Below are 24090 nucleotides of genomic sequence, written 5' to 3'. Positions count from 1 at the left end.
ACTAACACTATTAGCACTCAGTACATGCTCAAGAATTCAGGGCTTACTTACAGAGCTCATTTAAAAAAGCTTAGTATATATCTAAATTTAAATAAAGTAGAAGAGAAAATCAGGAAGAAAAATCATAAAACAGAAGAGTAAGACTTACAGTGCAATTACTGGACTACGGTGCATATTATCACTTAGCTATGATATAAAAGGGCCAACAGGAGGAGACTTAACATTTTACAGGTTTTTGTTTGAATTTTAAAAACACAAAGCTTCACAAGCTTCACACCTTCACACCAGTACAAGATGGCGCTGGAGAGACGGCAGCCTTTCCAAGTAGCTCTGCAACACCGCACCTTTTTTGTTAACTTTAACTTTTTAGACTAGGCTTTTCAAACTTTTTTTCACCTTCCTCTACTTATACCTCTTAGATATAGCGATACAAGATGGATAATGCACTTTTCAAAACTTCTGGAACCAGCTCCTTCATCTATTCGAGAGTGGAGCTGCTGGCACTAAGAACAAAGGGACAGACCGGCATGCGACACAACATCCCGGCCGAGCTAAAGAGGAGCTACAGAGGCTGCAAAGCTGGAGCGAGGAGAGCGGATCACCGGAGGCGATTCAAACCATCAATCCCGACAGTGATCATGGGCAACGTGAACTCGTTACAGAATAAGATTGACGAACTGTGCGCTCTGAACAACCACAGACTATACCGTGAGTGCAGCTTGTTTATCTTCACGGAGACGTGGCTAACCGAGCTAACGCCGCAGGCTAACGTAGACCTATGTGGTTTCACATCCGTGAGAGCCGATAGGGACACGCAGGCCAGCGGAAAAAGCAGAGGTGGGGGACTCATTGTCTACGTTAACAACAGATACTGTAACCCTGGACACGTCTCCGTTAAAGTATCTGTATGTCGTTCGGACCTGGAGCTGCTAGCTGTTAGCTTGCGGCCATATTATCTACCTCGGGAGTTCAGTCATGTGATCTGTGTGTGTGTTTACATCCCTCTGAGGGCCGACGCAACAGCTGCCTGTGAGAAAATACACACAGCAAGACTTCAGACACAAAACCCCGAGGCTTTCATTATTATATCTGGAGACTTTAACCATGCCACACTGGATTCTACTCTGGCTGCTTTTCACCAGTTTGTGAATTGTCCCACAAGGAGCAACAAGACAATTGACCTACTGTATGCTAATGTGAGAGATGCATACAGAGCCACCCCCCTCCCCCCACTAGGGAAGTCAGACCACAACCTGGTTTACCTACAGCCACAATACACACCCCTCGTCCAAGGGCAGCCTGTCACAACGCGCTCCATCCGGAGATGGACCCCAGAAAAGGAGGATGCTCTGAGAGACTGCTATGACACCACAGACTGGGATGTGCTCCTGAGCCCACATGGTGAGGACATAGAGGGGGCGACACACTGTCTTACAGACTACCTCAACTTTTGTGTGGACACAGTCGCCCCTGCTAAGACGGTACGGTGTTATCCTAATAACAAACCGTGGGTAACACAGGAAGTCAAAGCTGTCCTCAACATGAAGAAGAAGGCTTTCAGGAGCAAAGTGAAGGAGGAGATGAAAGCAGCACAGCGGGAGGTGAAACGCTGCCTGAGGGAAGCAAAGGACACCTACAGGAGGAAGGTGGAGCAGAAGTTGGAGAGGAACAATATGAGGGCGGTCTGGAATGGTGTGAAAACCATCACAGGCCACAACACCAAGAAAAGCACAGTGGGGGGGACTGTGGAGAAGGCAAACGAACTCAACAACTTCTTCAACAGGTTTGACCAGCCCACAACCCCCCCACCCTCACGTTCACTACAGAGTCCTCTCCCCACTCTCCTGCCTCCCTCGCTTCCCCCCCTTCCTGACACCATGACACCCCCCTCCTCCAATCCCTCTCTCAGCAGCAAGACATCTCCCCCCCTCCCCTCCTCCCAAACATCTCCCAGTGTCACAGTGGATCAGGTCAGGAGGCAACTGAGGAAGCTTCGCCCCAGAAAGGCAGCAGGCCCAGACAAGGTGTGTCCTAGGATGCTTAAGGCGTGTGCTGCTGAACTTGGGGAGCCGCTACAAGTCTTCAACCTCAGTCTGCGACTGGGGAGAGTGCCCGCCCTATGGAAGACATCCTGCATCGTCCCGGTCCCCAAAAAGAACCGGCCCAATGAGCTGAATGACTTCCGACCGGTGGCACTGATGTCACATCTTATGAAGACTCTAGAGAGGCTCTTCCTCAACCTCCTCCGACCACAGGTACAACATGCCCAGGACCCACTACAGTTTGCATACAAGGCGGGTGTCGGAGTGGAGGATGTCATCCTGTACCTCCTACACAGAGCCCACTCACACCTGGATGGGGGAAAAGGCACGGTCAGGATACTGTTTCTTGACTTTTCCAGTGCCTTTAATACCATCCGGCCCTGTATGCTTCAGGAAAAACTGAACAGGATGGAGGTGGACCCCTGCCTGGTGGCTTGGATCTCCAACTACCTCACCGACAGACCACAGTACGTCAGGCTAAAGGACATCACGTCTGACACAGTGGTCAGCAGCACAGGAGCACCACAGGGAACTGTGCTGTCCCCTCTTCTCTTCACCCTGTACACCTCTGACTTCTGCTACAACTCTGAATTATGCCACATTCAGAAGTTTGCAGATGACACGGCCATCATGGGGTGTATCTGGGATGATCAGGAAGAGGAGTACAGAAGTCTGGTGAGGAACTTTGTCGCATGGAGTCACACAAACCACCTGCAACTCAACACCTCAAAGACTAAGGAACTGGTTGTGGACTTCGGGAGGTCCAGAGAAGGTCCACTGCCGGTTCAGATAGAGGGGGAGGAGGTGGAGGTGGTCAACAAGTACAAGTACCTCGGGCTGTGGGTGGACAATAAACTGGACTGGTCATGCAACACAGAGCACCTGTACAAAAAAGCCCAAAGCCGACTGTACTTCCTCAGGAGGCTGAGGTCTTTTAACATCTGCAGGAAGCTCCTGAGGATGTTTTACCAGTCAGTGGTTGCTGGAGTACTTTTCTATGCTGTGGTGTGCTGGGGGAGCAGCACAGCAAAGAAGGACTCATCCAGGCTGGAGAAACTGATCAGGAGGGCTAGCTCTGTGATCGGCATGAAGCTGGACACTCTGGTGACAGTGGCAGAGAAAAGGACACTAAAGAAACTGATGGACATTATGAACAATGCTGGGCATCCTCTGCACACGGCCATAAACAACCAGAAGAGTCTGTTCAGTGACAGGTTGCTTCTCCCCAAGACAAGAACTAACAGACTTAAAAACTCCTTTGTCCCACACGCCATCAGACTGTTTAACTCCTCTCTGGAGGGGAGAGGGAGGGGAAACAGGAGGACAAAGGAGGGGGGAACAACTAAGCTGTAGTGCCTCTTCACCTCACTGTACAATACCTTGTGCAATACTTTTTGTAAATAGTCAACAGTGCAATAGACTCAATACTTGAAATGTGCAATTCACTTGTATTTTTATTTTTTATTCCTATTTATTCTATTTATCCCCTTTGTATATTTTATTTATATTTGTTTCTGTATTTATATATGTGTGTGTGTGTGTGTGTGTGTGTATGTGTGTGTGTGTGTGTGTATATATATATATATATATATATATATATATATATATATATATATATAACAATTCTGTAACTGTAACTTCGGTCGTTGCTGTGCTTTTTTTGGAAATCGAATTTCCCAGAGGAACCCACCCGAGGGATTAATAAAGTTCTATCTTATCTTATCTTATCTTATCTTATCTTATCTTACCTCTTTTGGACCAACCAAGAGCTTTGTTTTTCCAAATAGGCTCAACTCCAGTTTCGCTTTAGGCTCTACAATCCCACATGCCTCTTTATCCAGGATCTCAGCCAAACTCTGTGCTTTTTTCCCTCCTTTTTGGCCTTTGCAGTGCAAATGTCACTACATAGAGCCTCTTCAAAAGTTATTCTGACCCTGTCTTGGCATTGCTTGCTTTGTTTGTCATTGTGCTGTTTGTAGGTTTTGAATGTATATATAGTTCAGACACTTGTCTATAAAACATTTCACCTGCTTTTTTCCCCACCACATTACTTCTTGATCTTCTCTGCTCACCCACATGCACTTTCTTAGTTATTCCTCACAGCATTTAAATATTCTGTTTGCATTATGCGTTTTTTGACCCAGCCTGAAGTTTTAGTTGCGTTATTAGAGACACTGATCAACAAGAACATTCCTATCAGGTGCATAGGCTTAAACAAATCATAAAGTTGAATCCTGATTGCACTTGTGTTTTGTTTTGTTTTTGTCAATGGAAAAGCGCGATGACATGCGATTGCGGGTCCCGCGAAAATTCGGAAGCAGATTTGCGTCGTGAAAACGCGTGAAACATGCGTCAGTGTACCGAGTCTGGTGTGTTTGACCCGCGAATAAAGCCACGCGCGTCAGGTTTTGTGTTGCGTTTTGTGCATACGCACGTTACGCGTCTACCGCTCGAGTTGGAAAAATCTGAACTCCAGCGTCAATTCGCGCCGCGACAACCAATCAGGAGCCTGCTGACGTGGCTCTGACCTAGGTCAAAGGGGCAGGTCCAGCCAAAGCCCTTCATTCTTCATTCAATATGGAGGAAAGGCTAATCAACGCGGTAGAAAACAACTCGGAGCTGTACGACACCAGCTGCTTTCTGTACCGAGACAGGAATAAAAAGGACCGAGCTTGGAGGAAGATATGTGAAGAGATCGGGCAACCTGGTAAGTTCATTCATTTCTCTTTTGAAAGTTTTCACTGACATGGGGAAGCCGCACAAAAGCTAGCAAGCCACCGCTATTTTCCCACTGACGTACAAATACCGTTCTGCTTTTATGCATGTTGTCATTTAAGAATATATTTTATTGTTTATTAATAAACAGCACACAGTGGTCCCGCTGTTCATCCGTCACTGCTTTGCTTTTTCGCTGATTTTTTATTGCACAGTACAGCATTGCATTCTGCAGCCTGATTGACAAGTCTGCTCCATGCCGTGTCTACTGCGCTTGCCAAATTTATCATGTTTGGTTTTGATAACCATCACGTTCAATAGAAAAAACAGCACAAAAACACCCATAACTATGAGCCTCATTCGGAAATAGACACCTGCACCGCGAGGGGAAAAGGCGCACGAAAGTGGCGGGCAGATGAAGACAAACCGCGGCATATTAATACTTTTACGTTTTGCAATCTACAAAGGTTTGCACTTTGAGAATCAGTTGTGAGAACTGTGACCAATGTTCATGTGTGTGTGGGGAAAAAAGTGTATAAAGTGCGTGGCCAGGGGCTAGTTATTCTGAGAACCCGTGCTGCAGTAAATGAGGGACCACTGTCTACTCTATGATTATTATATTCAACCTGGTAACATTTAATACTGTATTGATAGAACCAACTGATTCTGCAGCAGAGCATCCCCAGTCCCTGAGCTCCTGCTGCTGCACCCACAGGTATGTACAGCAAGCACTGATACCTTTTTAGTCAGTGGGATTGCCTTGTGATCACCTTTACTAAATATCTACAACCAATCTGATTATATCCTGTTTTTGTGGTTTTTTTTTCAATGTTGAAATTAAAATCTAGTAGCAGCCTTCTCATTTCTTTGTGTTTTGTGCTGTTTTACAGGCCCACAGAGGAGGACGGCTCCGAGGCAGATGAGGGACGGGTCCCAGGACGGTCCATCGGTGGTGGAGCTGGCCACCCTGGTGTCCCTGAAGAGGCCACACCAGTCTCCAATGGAGCATTTCCTCCTCAGCCTTGTTCCTGCTCTGGAGAGCAGCTGGTCCTTTTTATTCCTGTCTCTCTGTAAATACTTATATTTTATATATTTATGTTTAATGTTTTTCTGTTTGAGAATTCTAATATTATTTCAAATAAATTTTTATAATGACTAATGTCTCAGTTCTACTACACAGCAAATGTTGGCACACGACTTGACACATGTAGAATTTATTTCATATTAAACTAATGACAAAATATACTGATACAGTGGGATGCAAAGGTTTGGGCAACCTTGTTAATAGACATTATTTTCCTGTATAAATCGTTGGTTGTTACAATAAAAAATGTCAGTTAAATATCATACAGGAGACACACACAGTGATATTTGAGAAGTGAAAAGAAGTTTACTGGATTTACAGAAAGTGTGCAATAATTGTTTAAACAAAATCAAGCAGCTGCATAAATTTGGGCACCACAAAAAAAAAAGAAATGAAATAAATATTTAGTGTATATCAATGTGTGTGTCTCCTATATGATATATGGGGTGCCTTTGTCTGGACGTGCTTCCCATCCAGAGCTGCACAGCACAGAGGGAAGTTCCAGCGCTCCTGAAATCCCTCTGTGATGGACCGCCAGTCTCCAGGCAGTGTTGCCAACTCCTCAGTAAGGAAAATCGCTATTGGTTGTCCTAAAAGTCGCTAGAAGTCGCTAAATGACGTCATCACCTAATTTGCATAATTGGTCATGCTAATCTAATTGTAACCTACGTTGTTGGAGAGAGAAATAACATCGTGGAAGAGACATAAAGTGAGCAAAAAATGTCCTAAATGCATTTAGAATTTATTTAGAACCACAAATTAAATTTCTTTTAGCAATTATTGTTTTTTAATGTCACAATTCCAACCCTGCTCCTTTACCCGGGCTTGGACCGGCAAAAGTGACCCGAAATAAGCACTCTGGTGTAGTTACGTTATGTGTGTGTGTGTGTTTAGAAGTAGTTTTAAACCTTGTGATCCACAAAACAGCATAACAGTAAACGGGAGCAGCGGCTTCGCTCATGCACTGTTCATTTGCAGTTTGGACGCACAGGTGTAAACATCTCCTGCAGCTGGGGGAGGACTATCCTCTGCCCGTGAGCGCTTTAGCACGGGTGAGGTGCCCACGGCAGCACCGCTGCTTGTTGAGAGTAAGAGCAACACGCCCTTTCATGTCAAAAAGTCGTCATAAATAAGTCTCCAATAACACCAGAAAAAGTCGCCAGATTTGTCGCTAGTCGCTTTTTAGAAAAAAAAAGTCACTAAGGGGTCTGAAAACTCGCTAAATATAGCGACAAAGTCGCTAAGTTGGCAACATTGTCTCCAGATGAAGGCACAGCCATGAAGTTGTCCACTAGACCAGCGGTTCCCAAACTTTTTTTGCTGGCCCCCCCTTTGTTTTACAAGAAAAATGTTCGCGCCCCCCACGCGCACGCACGCAGACATCCTCCAACCACACGCCCATATTTTGCTCCATTGCGATTTATTTCACACCTCAAACATTTAGTAAACAATTAAGCAAATACAAGTAATCTGCAATAAATTACAGGTGGTAATAAAAGAAACTACTAACTCTTTTACGCTGCGTCCGCACCTACACGGGTATTTTTGAATGCGCAGCTGTTTCGTCCACGTAAACGGCGTTTCCAATCACCGAAAACTGAGATTTTTCAAAACTCCTTTTTTGCGTTTACGTGTGGACGAGGAATACAGAGTTCGTCACACAACATCAAAGGTATGTGCCTTTTTTACGCCACGCTGTGGCCACGTTATTGTTTACATGAGATGAACTGCAGAATGATAGAGACAAAATACTGTTAATCTGACTGTCTGCAGGTTTTACACGCAGTTACTGTCCCTCCATTTACAAAGGCAGAGGCGTCACGGTGTCATTATTTTACATGTAGTTGTTTTTTCCTGTGTAATAATGTTCAACATAGCTGTCAATACATTTAAAAAAAAAAAAAAAACGCCTCTCTGTTCAAAATGGGTTTAAAAACACAAACAGCTGTGGGATCCTGTTTGTCCGTGATTTGAACAGCCCAGCGCTGCTCCCGACGAAGGGAAAACCAATCCTGCAGGGAGACCTACCTCAGCACTTGTGCAGGTGAAGCCAAAGGGAAGAGTTGCTTCACCATATTTTCTAGTCTTTGGCTTAGAATGAAGTTGGTTTGGAAACATATTCAGCTTCATCTCCTGTTTTGCGTTTCTGTGGGCGCCCCGTGCTAGCAGTGTCCAAGTGTTTTGTTCCCCCCCTCTTTTCACCCCGCACCCCCCCTGCCATGGCTCTGCGCCCCCTCTAGGGGGCGGGCCCCACACTTTGGCAAGGTCTGCACTAGACAGTCCCAGATGGCCATTGGTACCTGGGGGGTGATCTGGCTCACCGTGGACACACCGACTCTGTAACTGAATGCTTGGTTGTGAAGGAGTCAGATTTAAATCACAAAACATAAATCTTACATGAGATATATTAGTTATAATATAAAATAGTCAGTTGTGTTTTATTTTAACTTTAACATATCATAATTTGATTGGTAACAACTTTTACCCCTACAGTGAGCCAATCACTCATAATTCCTAAACATGTCAATCAGGTAGGAATGAAGTAAGACATTAATAGAAATAAAGAGTTGTGTGTTGACATGTAGCCCTTTCCTTGCTTAAATCATTGTTAATATTTTTGAAAAATTAATCTGTGATAAGACAGCTTATCAAGATAGAACCATGTAACTAGAGATGAACCAAACAGTTCACAGTTTTATCTAACTCTGTTTTAATAAAGGCTGTGACCCCTGCTATAGAGTCTGACAGCTGCAGGGATTATATACAAATATTCAACTATCCCAGAATCAAACCAGGTCTAAATAAAAAGGAGTGAGTATCACTACAAAGATTAACCCTGTGGTCCTCGTACCAGTTTGATATCAGCAAACACCGAGAGCATACACTGATAGACACCACAGCCATGCTGTCATTGCAAACACAGATAACAGCATAAATCGATTTAAATCGGGACTTGATGAGAGCTTCTGAGTATCACTAGAAATATTATATGCAGTCGTCTCTGTACCACAGTTTGCTATCAGTAAACACAGACGGCATTCACTGTTAGCATAGCACATCCATGTTACCAGTGTATAAACGATAGTTTAGCACATATTAGCACAGGTATCAAAAAAAGGACTACCGTATTAAACACTATTACTAACCTCAGGCAGACGGACAGGCGCTCTGCAGGTGGGATTGAGCACCTGTAGTTGGTGTCTAGGCGGGCGATGCTGGGACCAACGCGGGACAGCAGGTCCTCAAACTGGGCGAGTGAAAGACGGCGATATCGCTGAAAGCAGCCGTCGTCCAGGTGCAGCTCCTGGAGCAAATGGTGAAACTCGGGTGACACGGGCGGTTGCCTGGGACAACATCGTGGTGGGGGGCGGCATCATGGGCATCGGCAAAAACAAATTTAAAAAAATGCTTGTACTCGTGCTGCCCCGACGTCAGCCAGCGCATATTGGGAATGGCATAGGCACCGATCGGTTTTCTATCGCCCAATTGCTGGGAGTAAGGGCGCCCTTCGTTTGCGAGGTGCGCCTGCTGCTTGCGGCACAGTGAGGAGAGGGCGGGGCGGCGGGGGATTCACTGGCTGGCTGGAGCAGCATCTAATAACCAACTCGCAAAATAAAACAAAATAAAAACAAAACAACAAACACGAAATCACCAGACATCATGATACAGACTTATAATTTGCACCGATGTTTTTTCGAAATTCTGTACACGAAAAGTGAGCGCGAGCCCTCGGTGCACCTGCTCGCTGCTGAAGTCAAAGTAAACTTTATTGTCATCTCCGCTACATAAAGTCCAGTATATAGAGAGACGAGACAACGAGGCTCCAGTTACAGCAGTGCAAGTAAACAAACAATAAATATAAGAAGAGTAAGAAAATAAATATACACTTTAGGACTCAGAGTAAAGGATCAATAACAATTTAAAATTTACAGTTTGATGATTTAAGGTCTCACATACAACCCGTCGAACGGGGAGGAAGACCTGCTGCTTCCAAATAGAGCACATTTCATTCATAATGTTGTAAATCCAAGCCCATCATGTATTCATGATTTGAATCCTGGGTTGTGTGAAATCTCAGAAATAAACCTTAGATAAAGTGAATCTGTGAACTAAGATGTAGGTGTGTTAGGTTATGTTGTGGTGATCCTTGAGTTGGGGGATTTGTGTTCATACTGGAGTGCATATCTGTGTGTGTACAACAGTTTTATGTTAATGTACAATCATTAATATGTTTTGTCTGTGTGTGTCCGGAGGGGGCGCGCCAGAGGGAGTGCTCGCCCAGGGCGCCAAACAGGCTAGGACCGCCACTGATCGTAGTGATGGGATTTCCGGCTGTTTTTAGAGAACCGGCTCTTCAGGTTGTTTTGTTGCTTTAATTAATGTATTATTAACAATAATATAAAATTATGCACAAAAGGAATTACTAATGTAAAAAAAAGTGGTTTTATTTATATATGTTTATACATAAGTATATGCGGTGGCCCCTAGAGACAAAACACGTACAAACTCCAAAGCACATTTCTAGCATGAACTGAACTTCCAAACAGAGCTACTTAGATCACCTAAATTACACAATTGAAAGCATGTGTGTATTGTTTGTGTATTTATACACAAGCACTCATATATATTCAAATAATTAAAAATAAATGTTCATTTACCTGTTACTGCCACACACCAAATCCGGTCGTTGGTACTTGCTGGCTTGTGTAGCCACTAGGTAACAAAAGCTCAACACTGCCCCCTAGCATCCTGGAGGACTTCTGTTGTGTTTTGGAGTTTGTATGTGCTTTGTCTGTAGGGGCCACCGTAAATATACTTTTATTTATTCACTCCACATAAAATGTCATAAATAAATCATATAATACAAAAACCAACTAGTCACAGTTCAACTTTTAACTATTTAAATTTTCAGCTTTTTCCTTTTAAACTAATTTAAAGTGAAACAACACAAAACTCTGCAAACCACAACACAATTAAATATAAATTATAATATGAAAACAAAAAGAACATGCACATTCTCTGTCATATGGGCCTGCATGAATAAACTTTCCGAATCCTTTATTTTCTGCAACTGAAAATAGTTGTCGATAATTACTATACCTTTCTAATGTGACATTGTTGTCCCTGGCTCTCTCTCTCTCCCTCCCGCTCTGTTCCTGTGCTACTGAGTGTAACTACCCCCCCTGCCCAGCATAAAGCACAGGGCTCGCGTGCTGAGTGAAGCGGAAAAAAGTGCGAGAGAGGGTGAGAGAAAGACAAAAAAACCCCACAGTTCGCGAGGTTCACGTCAAAGATCCGGCTCTAAGAGCCATTTCGTTCGCGACTGACACATCACTAATCGACTGTTTCCTGTCCTGCTCATAAAAAGAACACAATTAAATTTATATCCATAAACTTTAACTATGTTTTATACATATTTATGTTTATTTGCACATTGTTGCCTTTCCAGTTCTGCACTGCACTGCTGTTTGATCCCATGTTGTCTAGTTGCTGATCTGTGTCCTTCACCACTGTGTCTTCGGGGCTGATACCCATAGAGACACTCGAAAATGAAATCCTGATACGCTGAATCACTTTATGTGTGAGAGCTGATGAGGCCCACCAATGCACACATAGTCAAGAGCACATCTGCAGCAGTAATTTTTTTATCATAAATATGAGGCTCTTTCTTTTTTGAGAATTTTTAATATATATATATTTAAATATATTTTTTTTTAGTTTAAGGGAGCACAGTGAAGCAAGCTTCCTCTTTTCAGAGAAACTTCAGACTGAATTGCTTAAGGGATAAACATGCCAGAGATTCAGTAACATTTCTACATGTTTCAATGATTGTTCAGTTTCTTCGTTCATGTGGTGTCAAACTTGCAGCTCCAACTTCTGAATAAAAAATGCACAGACACCTCCACAAATCCTGATGGAGATGATCTCCTCTATGGCCTGTTCAGGAATCTCTGCAATGAGTTTCACCCGGCTAGCCTGCTTAGATGTACTTCTTAGCGTCAACACCTGAAACATGACCTTAACCTTTTTTTCACAACTGCCATAAAGGAGGAAACTCCAAAAGCAAAAATCAATAACTGCCTGGGGGTTAAAAACATCCACAATCGATCATCTGCAACACTAAAATAAATAAAAATAGCTTTAATATTGTGGAGGTTGTCCTCATTCCACTAAAACAGATGTGGCTCCTTGGGGCAAGTTTCACAGGGTGGAATGGAGAAGTTTAACTTGGTGTTTTTATTTCCTTGCATGTAGTGCTGTGTTTTATTTTTTGATCTTTTATTAGTGTGTAGTGTTTTATTTTTGTGGGGTTATTGCATGCTTTTTGTTTTGATATGTGATTTGTTCCGGGGGGATACTCATTCCACCGCCCCTCCTGATCATTAACCTGACACACCTGGGACCAGTCAGGGTTCGCCACAGCTATTCAATAAGAGGGAGAGAGTAGAGGCATGTGTTACCGCGCTGTTTGAGTGAAGAGTTAGACTCGGGCGTGACCATTCAACATGGCTGAGAGGTGAGCCTTAAGTAAAGCTTTAAGGCGTAAGTTTATACGCCGATAAGTGGGGCTTCCTGTCAAGCTGCGGGGAGCACTTATAAATTAATTAGGGCCTAGAAATTTGACCGCTATCAGTGAGGGCGTTCCCGAAGCGGGTTGATTGACCAGCAAGGTGGGCGAACCTGGGCCTTAGAAGCTTTTAAATTAGTCGAAAAGTTAGGTGTACCGGTACTAAGGTTTTGAAGATGAAGTGAAGATGTGATATGGTAATGGAAATATCTTATCTTGGCAGTCAGTAGCAGTTTCTGTTATATAAATGTGTGAATGTATAAATGAAGCGTGTAAAATTGTTATTTGGATGAATGATTAAAGGTGCACATTGTGTTGAGAGCTGATGAAAGTATTGTGTGAATGATGCTACAAAGCTGAGCTAAAGAATGGTGATATGTGTGGGAAAAAAGGTCTGAAAGAGCTCTGCTAAGCACGCTGAAGATTTTGATGTGAATGCTTGCAAATGCAAAGAGCTTAGTATATTTAAGTGTGTGTGTGTGTAATAAGGGGGCATTCTTTTTATATCAACATTTAGCAGAGTTACAGAGGGTTGATAGACTGTAAACACAAAATAAGAGTTCGATTAGGCTGCAGAAACAAATGAAAATATGAGTGAGTGTGGCTGTGGGAGTGTGACGTTGCAACATGAAAACAGAGGAATTAGAGACTTGAATGTATTAAGACATAGCAATGAAAATGATATTAATTAAATGTTTTAGTGTGTCAATACAGGTGGACTCTTCTCAACCTGAAAACATGAGTACAGCGGCAAAATGATAGATTAACAGGATTGGGATGAAAACAGGCTTTGGCTTAGAATTTGACAGCTTCACCTCTCATTCTGTCCTCATCCTGAGAAGAAGCTTAAAGGACAGTCAATCTCCTGATGAAGACAGAAGACAGACAGAACACTGTGTACTTGAAGAGTTAACAGCAGGCAAAAAGACAGTGCAACGGACCTATAACACTGAAGACTCCAGCAGCAGCATGTAAGAAAACACTTGATGGAACATGCACTCTGCACAAGCTGGGAAGTTGAGCAGTGGGATAAACAACTGTGTGAAAGTACTGGACAGCACAAACTCATCAGCAAGAACAACAGCAGACGCGAGAGAAGTCGCTTTCTGTTCATTTAAATATAGCACAATACGCTCAGGAATGCATCTCTTAAAATCCTCTAACAATACTAACTCAGCCTCCCTGGGAAAGTCTATGCCAGGGTGCTGGAAAGGAGAGTTCGTCCGCTAGTTGAACCTCGGATACAGGGGGAACAATGTGGTTTTTGTCCTAGTCGCGGAACACTGGACCAGCTCTTTATCCTCTCGAGGATACTCGAGGGCGCATGGTAGTTTGCCCAACCAGTCTACATGTGTTTTGTGGACTCGGAGAAGGCATTCGACCGTGTCCCTCGGGGTGTCCTGTGGGAGGTGTTGCAGGAGTATGGGGTGTCTGTCCCATTGCTACGGGCCATTCGATCCCTATACAATCGTTGCAAGAGCTTGGTTCGCATTGCCGGCAATAAGTCGGACTCGTTCCCGGTGGGTGATGGGCTCTGCCAGGGCTGCCCTTTGTCTCCGGTTCTGTTCATAATTTTTATGGACAGGATTTCTAGGCGCAGCCAAGTGGCGGAGAGCTTTCACTCTGGTAGCCTCAGAATCTCATCTCTGCTTTTTGCGGATGATGTGGTTCTGTTGGCTTCATTGGGTGAGGGCCTCCAGCTCGCACTGGAACGGTTCGCAGCCGAGTGTGAAGCAGCGGGAATGAGGATCAGCACCTCCAAATCTGAGGCCATGGTTCTCAGCCGGAAAAAGGTGGAGTGCCCACTCCGGGTCGGGGATGAGTTCCTGCCCCAAGTGGAGGAGTTCAAGTATCTCGGGCTCTTGTTCGCGAGTGATGGGAGAAGGGAGCCGGAGATCGACAGATGGATTGGTGCTGCAGCTGCAGTAATGCAGACGCTGCACCGGTCCGTTGTGGTGAAGAGGGAGCTGAGTGTAAAAGCGAAGCTCTCAATTTACCGGTCGATCTACGTCCCTCCCCTCACCTATGGCCACAAGCTGTGGGTAGTGACCGAAAGAACGAGATCGCGGATACAAGCGGCAGAAATGAACTTCCTCCGAAGGGTGGCTGGCCTCTCCCTTAGAGATAGGGTGAGAAGTTCGGCCGTCCGGGAGGGGCTCAGAGTAGAGCAGCTGCTGCTCCACATCGAAAGGAGCCAGCTGAGGTGGTTCGGGCATCTGACAAGGATGCCTCCTGGGCACCTCCTGGGTGAGGTATTCTGAGCATGTCCCACCGGGAGGAGGCCCCGGGGCAGACCCAGGACACGCTGGAGAGATTATATCTCTCGGCTGGCCTGGGAACGCCTTGGTGTTCCCCCGGATAAGCTGGAGGAGGTGGCTGGCGAGAGGGAGGTCTGGGCCTCTCTTCTTAGGCTGCTGCCCCCGCGACCCGACCTCGGATAAAGCGGATGAAGATGGATGGAATACTAGAATACTAACTCACGCAGAGCGTCATGGTCACTCACTTTTGAAGCAACGCACCACTTGTCAAAGCGAATCCCCTTTTCTCTAGCAAACTCCACATAAGTTTGGGTTGGCAATTTCTTTTGCTGACGAAACCTCTGCCTATAGGCTTCGGGGACTAACTCATACGCCTGCAAAACAGCTGTTTTAACACACGAGTAGTCTAAAATGCCCTTTAAAGAAAGCGCAGCCACCACCTCTTGAGCTTTGCCGGACAGTTTGGACTGCGACAAAAGAGACCAAATATCACTAGGCCACTGCAACGCGCCAGCGATATGCTCAAACGTTGCAAAGTATGTATCAACCTCAGTTTCTCTAAAAGTGAGCCCTAAAGAAATGCACTTACTGATATCAAAAGCGGACGAGGAGGTGGAACCGGAATTTTCAGCAGAGGCAGATGAGGCATGTGGCTGAGACTCCAGCTCAAACTTTCACAGCCTAACGGCTTTGTCTGCTTCTATCTCCAGCCTTCTTATGTCAAGCTCTTGCTGAGCCCGCCTGTTCTGGGTCTTCTCCTCAGCCTCCAATTGGAGACGTGCCAGCCGCACGTTCAGCCAAACTCCTTCTCTGCCTTCTGAACTCCCAGAGGAGAGTGGATCATAGCGAGGAAGTGTGCGCGGCGTTTTTCCCCGTTCATCCCCCTCGCCATTCCCACTAGAACCATCCTTATGGCCCTCCTCAACTAAGGGAGCTTGGCTTGGCACACCAGAGACCACAGGCAAAACAGGCGCTTGAATCACACCAGCTTCCACCAACTTGTCCACTACTAGAGCTTTCAAATCACACTTACGGAGGGTTTTTGAGACCTGCAGCTGAAAGTGATCCACAATTTGCAGCAAATCATTTTTGCGACAGCTATTAATAAGCTCAATAGATGGGGCATCTATAAAGTGCTGTAAACAAAACACAGCCAACATAGCGCTTAATGTCTAGTGATAAAGCTACTCTAAAACAAACGCCCCTTTTTTTTCCTCCCCCCCAGGAACAAAGACTCCCTATGATGGATCCCGGACGAGCCCCCACTTATGTTACACCCCGGCTCTGCTAGGTGACAGGGGAGGTAACATAAATGAGCCCACAGACAGGAGGGTCAGATAAAAAAGAAAAACAAAAGGTTTATTACCACAACTGAAAACCGTTAGTGAAACGACTCACTAAGCAATGATGCAATTTAAACAAATAAAAAAACTCATTAATTCAAATAACACAAGAACACCAATCATCTTACAGGCAGCAACTCAAAAACAGAGGTTCAAAAGGCAGCAGTACAAAGGCAGAGGCAGGTGGGACAGTCTACACACGTCTGTTCACATCAACAAGTCCCCCACGAATGAAGAATCCTCAGCCTTTTATACTCCCAGGTAATCGCAGGCAACCGCGTCACTGGTCCGCTGTGTTCGAGGATCCTGCAGCAGCTAACGGTGTGTGTGGACTGGCACACTCTGCATGCAGTTGGGCAGGCATAGGTCCCTGGCCAGCCAATCACCTGTGAGTCCTGGCACGCTTGAATTTCCATACAGGAAGGCGGGCCCACATGAGGACAGGGGGCATAACAGTAATGTAACTAAGTTACTAATTTAAAGTAACTTACCCAACACTAGGTAAAACTACCTTTACCGGTTACTTCAATTACTGCTAACAAACAATAATAATATTATTAATTAGAGTAATAAAGAGAAACGAATGAGCAACAGCTTTGTTTGTTTGTTTGTTTGTTTGTTTGTTTGTTTGTTTGTTTGTTTGTTTGTTTGTTTGTTTGTTTGTTTTAATGGTGACACCAAGAAGAAAACTTGCTGTCATCTCACAGATCCTGTGTTTTTTCTGTCAGTCCAGATTTTCATAGTTTGATCTCTCAGGTTTCCCTGTTCCCAGTATTGATTAATGATCGCATTAACAATGTGTCATTTTGTCAGCCATTTTGAAGACACTGTACTTTTTACATTTCCAATATATTTTACATAAATCCTTTTTGTTTTGTATTTCCAAAGCATTCCAAATTGTAACTTTCTGCTAACATTAATCATTTGTTGTTGGTTACTGTTAAAGAAAGAAAAAAGAAACGGGTACCTGTTGTGGTGGATGTGGATTAATGTTTTTACTGAAAAGTCAAATGTACTCTGGAGACGTTTATTCAATATAAACAAGATTAAGTGTCAGGCTTAAATCCCCCCACTCAGCTGTGGCTTCTGCAGTAAAGAAAGCTTTAATAAGGCAGAGTTACATTTGATCATTTCTTCAACAGGAGCAGAAAGCATATAGTGAAAAGGATGAGCAACTCATCTCAGTGTGATGAGTGTTTCATTTTGTCCTTTTTAATTTATGGACTATACACTCACTGTCCACTTTTCAGTAAATGGACAGACTTCATTGCGCCTTCAAATTGTCCTAATTCTTTATGGCATCAATTACTTAAGATTCAAACAAATTTTAGCTATCTTCCCCACAAAAAAGGAAAAAGGACATAGCACAAAGTGTTACCAGAGATACAAATACATTTTTGCATGATGCAAAAATCACTCACCTAACATTTTTCTGAAATGTAAGTAGGACCGTCTGTAAGTCTGAGTTTGTAGAGTGAAGACAGAGACACGTGAGCGGCTGGAGGCAAAGGATACTTTAAGTATACTGAAACATCTTCATTTAAACTAACCATGAATGATCATGTCATCACAAAGCAAAGGTGAATCTTTCACAAACAAGTGTAAACACCACAAACAAAAATAAGCATTGAAGATGTCACCAATTTAAGTTGCTATTGACATGAAACTCACACCAGAGGAGTGAGTGTGCAGACGCTGGTAACAACCCAGTATTAAAGTATACAGTATTAAACTACTGAACACAGAGATGCAAAAAGACATGGAAGACTAGACACCAGCTGGAATCTATGAGTAACTAGAAATTATTTCTGGCTGGGCCATTCTAAGAGCTTGATTTCTTTCTCTGAAACCATGATGTCCCCAGCTCCAAACTTCACTGTTGGTATGGTGTTTTGGGATGATATGCTGTGCCTTTTGCCTTCCTGACATGATGTATATTATGGCATCCAGAGAGTATTTATATAGCGCCAAATCACAACAGCAGTCACCTCAAGGCGCTTAATATTGTACAGTAGATCGTACAATAATAAATACAGAGAAAAACCCAACAATCATATGACCCTCTATGAGGAAGCACTTTGGCGACAGTGAGAAGAAACAGGAAGAAACCTCCGGCAGAACCAGGCTCAGGGAGGGGCGGGGCCATCTGCTGCGACCGGTCGGGGTGAGAGAAGGAAGACAGGATAAAAGACATGCTGTGGAAGAGAGACAGAGGTTAATAACAGATATGATTCAATGCAGAGAGGTCTGTTAATACATAGTGAGTGAGAAAGGTGACTGGAAAGGAAAAACTCAATGCATCATGGGAATCCCCCGGCAGCCTACGTCTATTGCAGCATAACTAAGGGAGGATTCAGGGTCACCTGGTCCAGCCCTAACTATATGCTTTAGCAAAAAGGAAAGTTTGAAGCCTAATCTTGAAAGTAGAGATAGTGTCTGTCTCCTGAATCCAAACTGGAAGCTGGTTCCACAGAAGAGGGGCCTGAAAACTGAAGGCTCTGCCTCCCATTCTACTTTTAAATACTCTAGGAACAACAAGTAGGCCTGCAGAGCGAGAGCGAAGTGCTCTAATAGGGTGATATGGTACTACAAGGTCATTAAGATAAGATGGGGCCTGATTATTTAAGACCTTGTATGTGAGGAGCAGGATTTTGAATTCTGGATTTAACAGGAAGCCAAAACAGGAGAAATCTGCTCTTTCTTTCTAGTCCCTGTCAGGACTCTTGCTGCAGCATTTTGGATTAGCTGAAGGCTTTTCAGTGAGTTTTAGGACTTCCTGATAATAATGAATTACAGTAGTCCAGCCTGGAAGTAATAAATGCATGAACTAGTTTTTCAGTGTCACTCTGAGACAGGATATTTCTAACTTTAGAGATGTTGCACAAATGGAAGAACGCAGTCTTACATATTTGTTTAATATGTGCATTGAAGGACATGTCCTGGTCAAAAATGACTCCAAGGTTTCTCACAGCGTTACTGGAGGCCAAGGTAATGCCATCCAGAGTAAGAATCTGGTTAGATACCATATTTCTAAGCTTTTCAGGGCCGAGTACAATAACCTCAGTTTGATCTGAATTAAGAAGCAGAAAGTTAGCGGCCATCCAGGTCTTTATGTCTTTAAGACATTCCTGCAGTTTAACTAATTGGTGTGTGTTATCTGGCTTCATGGACAGATAGAGCTGGGTGTCATCTGCATAGCAGTGTAAATGTATGCTATGTCTTCTGATGTCTGTGAAGGTTCTCAGTCATCCAGGTCATCGTAGTCTAAGGAGCTTGGAAAGAAAAGCGTCTGGACTTGATTAAGTTGCTTGAAGACGTTTCACCTCTCATCCAAGGAGCTTCATCAGTTCTAAGGGTCAACTGGTGGGGAGTACCGGATTTAAACCCAGTGGGAGTTTCCCCCCAAAGAGGGACAAAGGACCCCCTGATGATCCTCTATCTAATCACATGAGCCGAGGTGTGAAGATGGGTGTGGGTCCCAATCAGCCAGAGTTTCGGGTGTGTTCATTGTGAAACCTGGCCCCACCTTATCATGCGAATTCCTGAGGTCAGATGGCCCAGGATGTGAGTGGGCGTTAAGGCGTCTGGGAAGGATCTCAAAGCTGGATTATAGATGGCAGAGAGTTGGTGTCGTAAACCCCCGCCTCTGTTCAAAGATGGTCGCTCACAGTGGACATAGATGCTTCTTTCACTCCTCTTTCAAACCATCTGTCCTCTCTGTCCAAAATGTGAACATTGGCATCCTCGAAAGAGTGACCTTTATCCTTAAGATGCAGATGGACTGCTGAGTCTTGTCCTGTGGAGGTGGCTCTTCTGTGTTGTGCCATGCTCTTGTGAAGTGGCTGTTTGGTCTCTCCGATGTAGAGGTCGGGGCATAAATGTTCGTTATAAGGTTTTGTGTTATTTAGTACTGATTGAAACTTTTCCATTATGTAATTTTTAACTGCTGTAGGATGAAACTTTTAATCCATTCATCAGGTTATTTTTTTTAAATATATATGTTTTTGATAAGATTTATGAGAACATCTGTTATAAATATTTAAGTCCTTTTTTTCTAAAAAGTCTGAACTCATTATTACAGGTATAAATGATGTTGAACGTATGTTACAGTTACTTCCTAATTTTTTAATCATAGGTATATTTTAGAAATATTCATGATAAAGTATCGTGTGGTGAACAACACAAATTTTAATACTTAATAGCAAGTCTGAAATTCAAGCCTGACATGTAGTAAACAGTCTGCCGCTTTAAAATTCATGCCATGAAGTCAGTTTTCTAAAGTAAGTTTTTTTATTTATTGGCTGCTGGAGGCAGAAATTCACATTTGTACACATACACAGTCATATCATTTCTGTATCAGCTCAACTTCATCAGTTAGTACCAACAACATGCTAAAGAAACACAAGGAGAGAGGGATAATAGTGATGTAGAACTATACGAAGCATCCTCTTTATTATTGTCATTTTCTATCTTTAGTTCATCCTGCAAATTAACATTTTAAAGCCTGTAGCATATCTAAACAAAAATGTGCTATAAAATAATGAGAATGTTGAAGATAGAGCATCTAGGTATGAGGAAAAGAGGAAGACCACAGAGGAGGACATGCAGAGCATTGGTGTGGACTAAATAGGACGACAGGGTGAAGGATCCAATGTGGTGACTCCTAAAAGGAACAGCCGAAATAAAAATAAAAATATGTTGGTGTGTTACTGCCATTTGTCAGTCAGCAGAAAAATGTAAAACTTTCCGTGCGATTACATCTTATCAAGGTGACTCTCACAGCTCTTACATCTTGTAAATATAATTCACACTCTGCTTTCAGGCAATCGGGGCTGAGCCCTGCATCCAAATGTCAGCTCATTAGCTGGATGGTTTCACTGGCACTGTCTGTCACTGACTAATTACCTTCCTATTAGTTTATTAGGTGTGTTCTCCTCTTAAAAGGTGGTCCTAATTAAAAGTCTGCAATGAGCCTGGAGTTGACACTTGCTGTTTCTTTGCTCGTCCTTGGTGTTCTGTTTCACAAACTACAAGGAGTAACATTTTTGGATTACAGGGGAAGACAAAAAGAAAAATCCTTCAATTGTGCTTCTACCCAAAAACTGAAAAGAAAAGATTTTAGAGTTGCCAAGGCCTCTAATGTTTATATAAAGAAGGCATCCTTTTTCTCTGTCACCATAATAGAGGCTCTGAAAAAGTATAATTAAGAATAGAGCAGTGCTAGTCTGTTATTTAAGTCAGAAGATTTCAAAGGTTGTTTTGGAGCTCTCTGACACATTTTATTCTCCTCTTTATGAATAGGAGTAAAAGTGAAGGATTTTAATTCAATATAGTGTAAATGATTTTCAGCAGTTCTGAATGCTGTTCATACAGTTCAACCCAGCCATGAAAGCCCGATTTACACTAACTCAACTATCTCTGTGTCTATTGTGGCTCACGTGATGTTTAGTTGTCTGTACCGGCAATTTCATTTCATTTCATTTTCATTTCATTTATTTATTTATTTCACACTTGGTACAACAATTCAAACAAACCAACCACACTTTCTATCAAAAAGCACTACAACCATGTGTGAAAAGGAGCAGGAAGAAGAAAATATTCTTATTAAACCCTGCCCCCTATCTACAATCCAATTTATATTACAAGTGGGCACCAAAAATCAGAATCAATCAGAATCAGAATACTTTATTCATCCCGAGGGAAATTAGGGGTTACAGCAGGCAGCACGCTAATGGCGCATGCGCACTCACAAAGGAACCTTCTGACCAACTTTACACAAACATCACATTGGGGAGACATGTCAGAAAGGTAGGCTGATAGGAAAAAAACAACGAAAATACACTACATGAGGTAAGAGGAGGAGAAAAAAAACTCCACTCAGACTGAGCTCCTGGTGGGAGAACAGTTTGATAACAGAAAAAACACCTCAGCACAAAAGCACATGACTATCAATACACCATAGAAACACGAGACAAGCAACAGGGGCGGGTAAAGGGTAAGAGAGAGCCGGCGTAGACAGCGCATCCGGTCCTGCAGCATCTGCGCTGGTCCAGTTGACTGCTATCATCCCCGGTAGGGCACAAGCATCGAAGGCGTTGGAAAGGGAGGGGGATGAGTGAGTGCTTGTCAGTGTAAGTGTGTGTGTGTGTGTGTCCAGAGTTCAGCGGAGACAGTGTCCTTCGCACTATCAGGCTAAGTAAACAGTCTGCCAGCCAACCCAGGTGGCTGGCAGACTGTTTCAGGGAATCAGGGAACAAACTAACATTAACATTTATCTCCGGTCCTAACCCAAACCAAACAACAAATTTACAATCAGAATATACCACTCCACATAATAACAAGGAGAAAAATAAAATTAAAATAAATAAAACAAAAAATTATAATGGATCCTTAATCAGATCATAATGAGAAAAACTTCAATTTATACCGTGCTGACTCACAAGTCATTTTCAAGGCCCTACAAGATTAGAGAGACAATAAGGGATCAGATGTCTTCTTCTTTGATTTTCTGACTCTTTTTGATTTATTTCAGTTTTGCCTGCTTTCTTCTGTACAGGGCATCTTGCTACTGCCACCTTATACTTTCTACTTATGTCAAGATCCACAGCCATGATGATATACACATGTTAGTCCCAGCTGATGGTTTGTCATTACCAGGGTGTTACAGAAGAAACATCTCACGGTAGCTAAAATCAGTGAGCTCTCTCAAGACCTTTGCAGCACTGATTTCAGACAGGAACAGGAATTGTCAGAAGAGTTGTCCAAGAGCCAAGGACCACTTATGGAGAGAGCTAGAGAAAGATCTGGCATCAGCAGGTAACAACTGTTTCGGAGAAAACAATAAATAATGCAGCTGCCGAGACCTGCATGCATCACTCAAGTCTCCATTGCTGAACAAAAAGCACGTTGAAGCACGTTTAACATGTGCTAAACAACATTTAGACAAAGCTGCAAAATATTGGGAGAATATAAGTCTGGTCAGATGAGGCACAGATTTAATGTTATAATACACATCAGTTGTGCAGGTCAAAAGACACTGCATATCTCCCCAAAAACTCCATACCAACAGTGAAGTTTGGAGGTGCGAACAACATGGTGTGGGGCTATTTTTCACCATATGGTACTGGGACGCTTTATAACTTTGAAAGGACCTTGATAAAAAATCTGCTGCCAGGATGATAAAGATGAAATGAGGGTGGATTTTTCAGTAAGACACTGATCCCAGACACACGTTCAATGAAACTCACTTGGTTTCAGAGAAATGAGGCAAATAGAATGACCCGGCCAATCAGCTGACCTGGATACAAGTGAAAATCTATGGAATGAACTAAAGATCTATAGGACGTGCCGATGGAACCGTCAGGAATACTGATTGTGCGAAAGAATCGGACAAAATCCCACCTGATCAATGCTACTTGTTTCTCCATACCTGTGGCATGTCCAGCGGGGTGGCCTGGGAGGGCACAGGCCACCCCCCCAACCAGACTGGCCACCCCAGGTGCCACCCCGAATCAAATGTGAAATGTACGATTATGTTTTCGCAGTGGAGCTCAGGGATTCGAGTGCAAGTGAATGCAGCATCGGCTTGTGCACTATGAGCATTACGTTAGCAAAGGAAGGAGAGCCAAGCACGAAAGACGGCACCGCAGAAAACAGTTTTTCAGTGAAGGAAAATGAGGAGAGAATAAATGTCCCGGTAAGTAATATTAAGTATGTTGAGTTTAGTAAACTTTGGCGAAATTAGAATACCAAGGAAAAAATAACACTCAAAGAATTATTGCAACCGTCAAATATTTCAGACAGTAGGCTGCTGAGGGGAGCTAGCACAAGAGTTATGAGTTATAAGATATAATCCAAGTCGTAACATTGCTGTGTGGAGCTGCAGATTTGGTTGCTTAATACTGGCAGTGTCACCATGCCAGCTGACTGTACTTCAGTGTTGTTCTTTATACATCAATAAACCAAAGTTTACCATGAGGCAGCACTTACACTACACTGTGCGGTTTAGCTAATTTCTCTCATTGCTTATCCTATCTTCCAGCTCCATGTTATGAATAGAGTGTAAATCACCCCTGTGCCA

At 43.4% G+C, this 24090-nt stretch overlaps 1 long non-coding RNA gene across 1 annotated transcript in view; it reads right to left on the bottom strand.

Moving 5' to 3' along the window:
- The window catches only part of LOC309689536, a 62641-nt gene extending 52074 nt beyond the window's left edge, over positions 1-10567 (bottom strand). The window contains exon 1 of the long non-coding RNA XR_014271426.1: positions 10500-10567. This is a non-coding gene — a long non-coding RNA (uncharacterized lncRNA). The remainder of the gene's footprint in view (positions 1-10499) is intronic.
- Between the last annotated feature and the right edge of the window lie 13523 nt (positions 10568-24090).

Source organism: Aulonocara stuartgranti (assembly GCF_965226115.1).
Source record: "Aulonocara stuartgranti genome assembly, chromosome: 15".
NCBI classification, from domain to species: domain Eukaryota; kingdom Metazoa; phylum Chordata; class Actinopteri; order Cichliformes; family Cichlidae; genus Aulonocara; species Aulonocara stuartgranti.
This window is presented reverse-complemented; position numbering and strand designations above follow the sequence as displayed.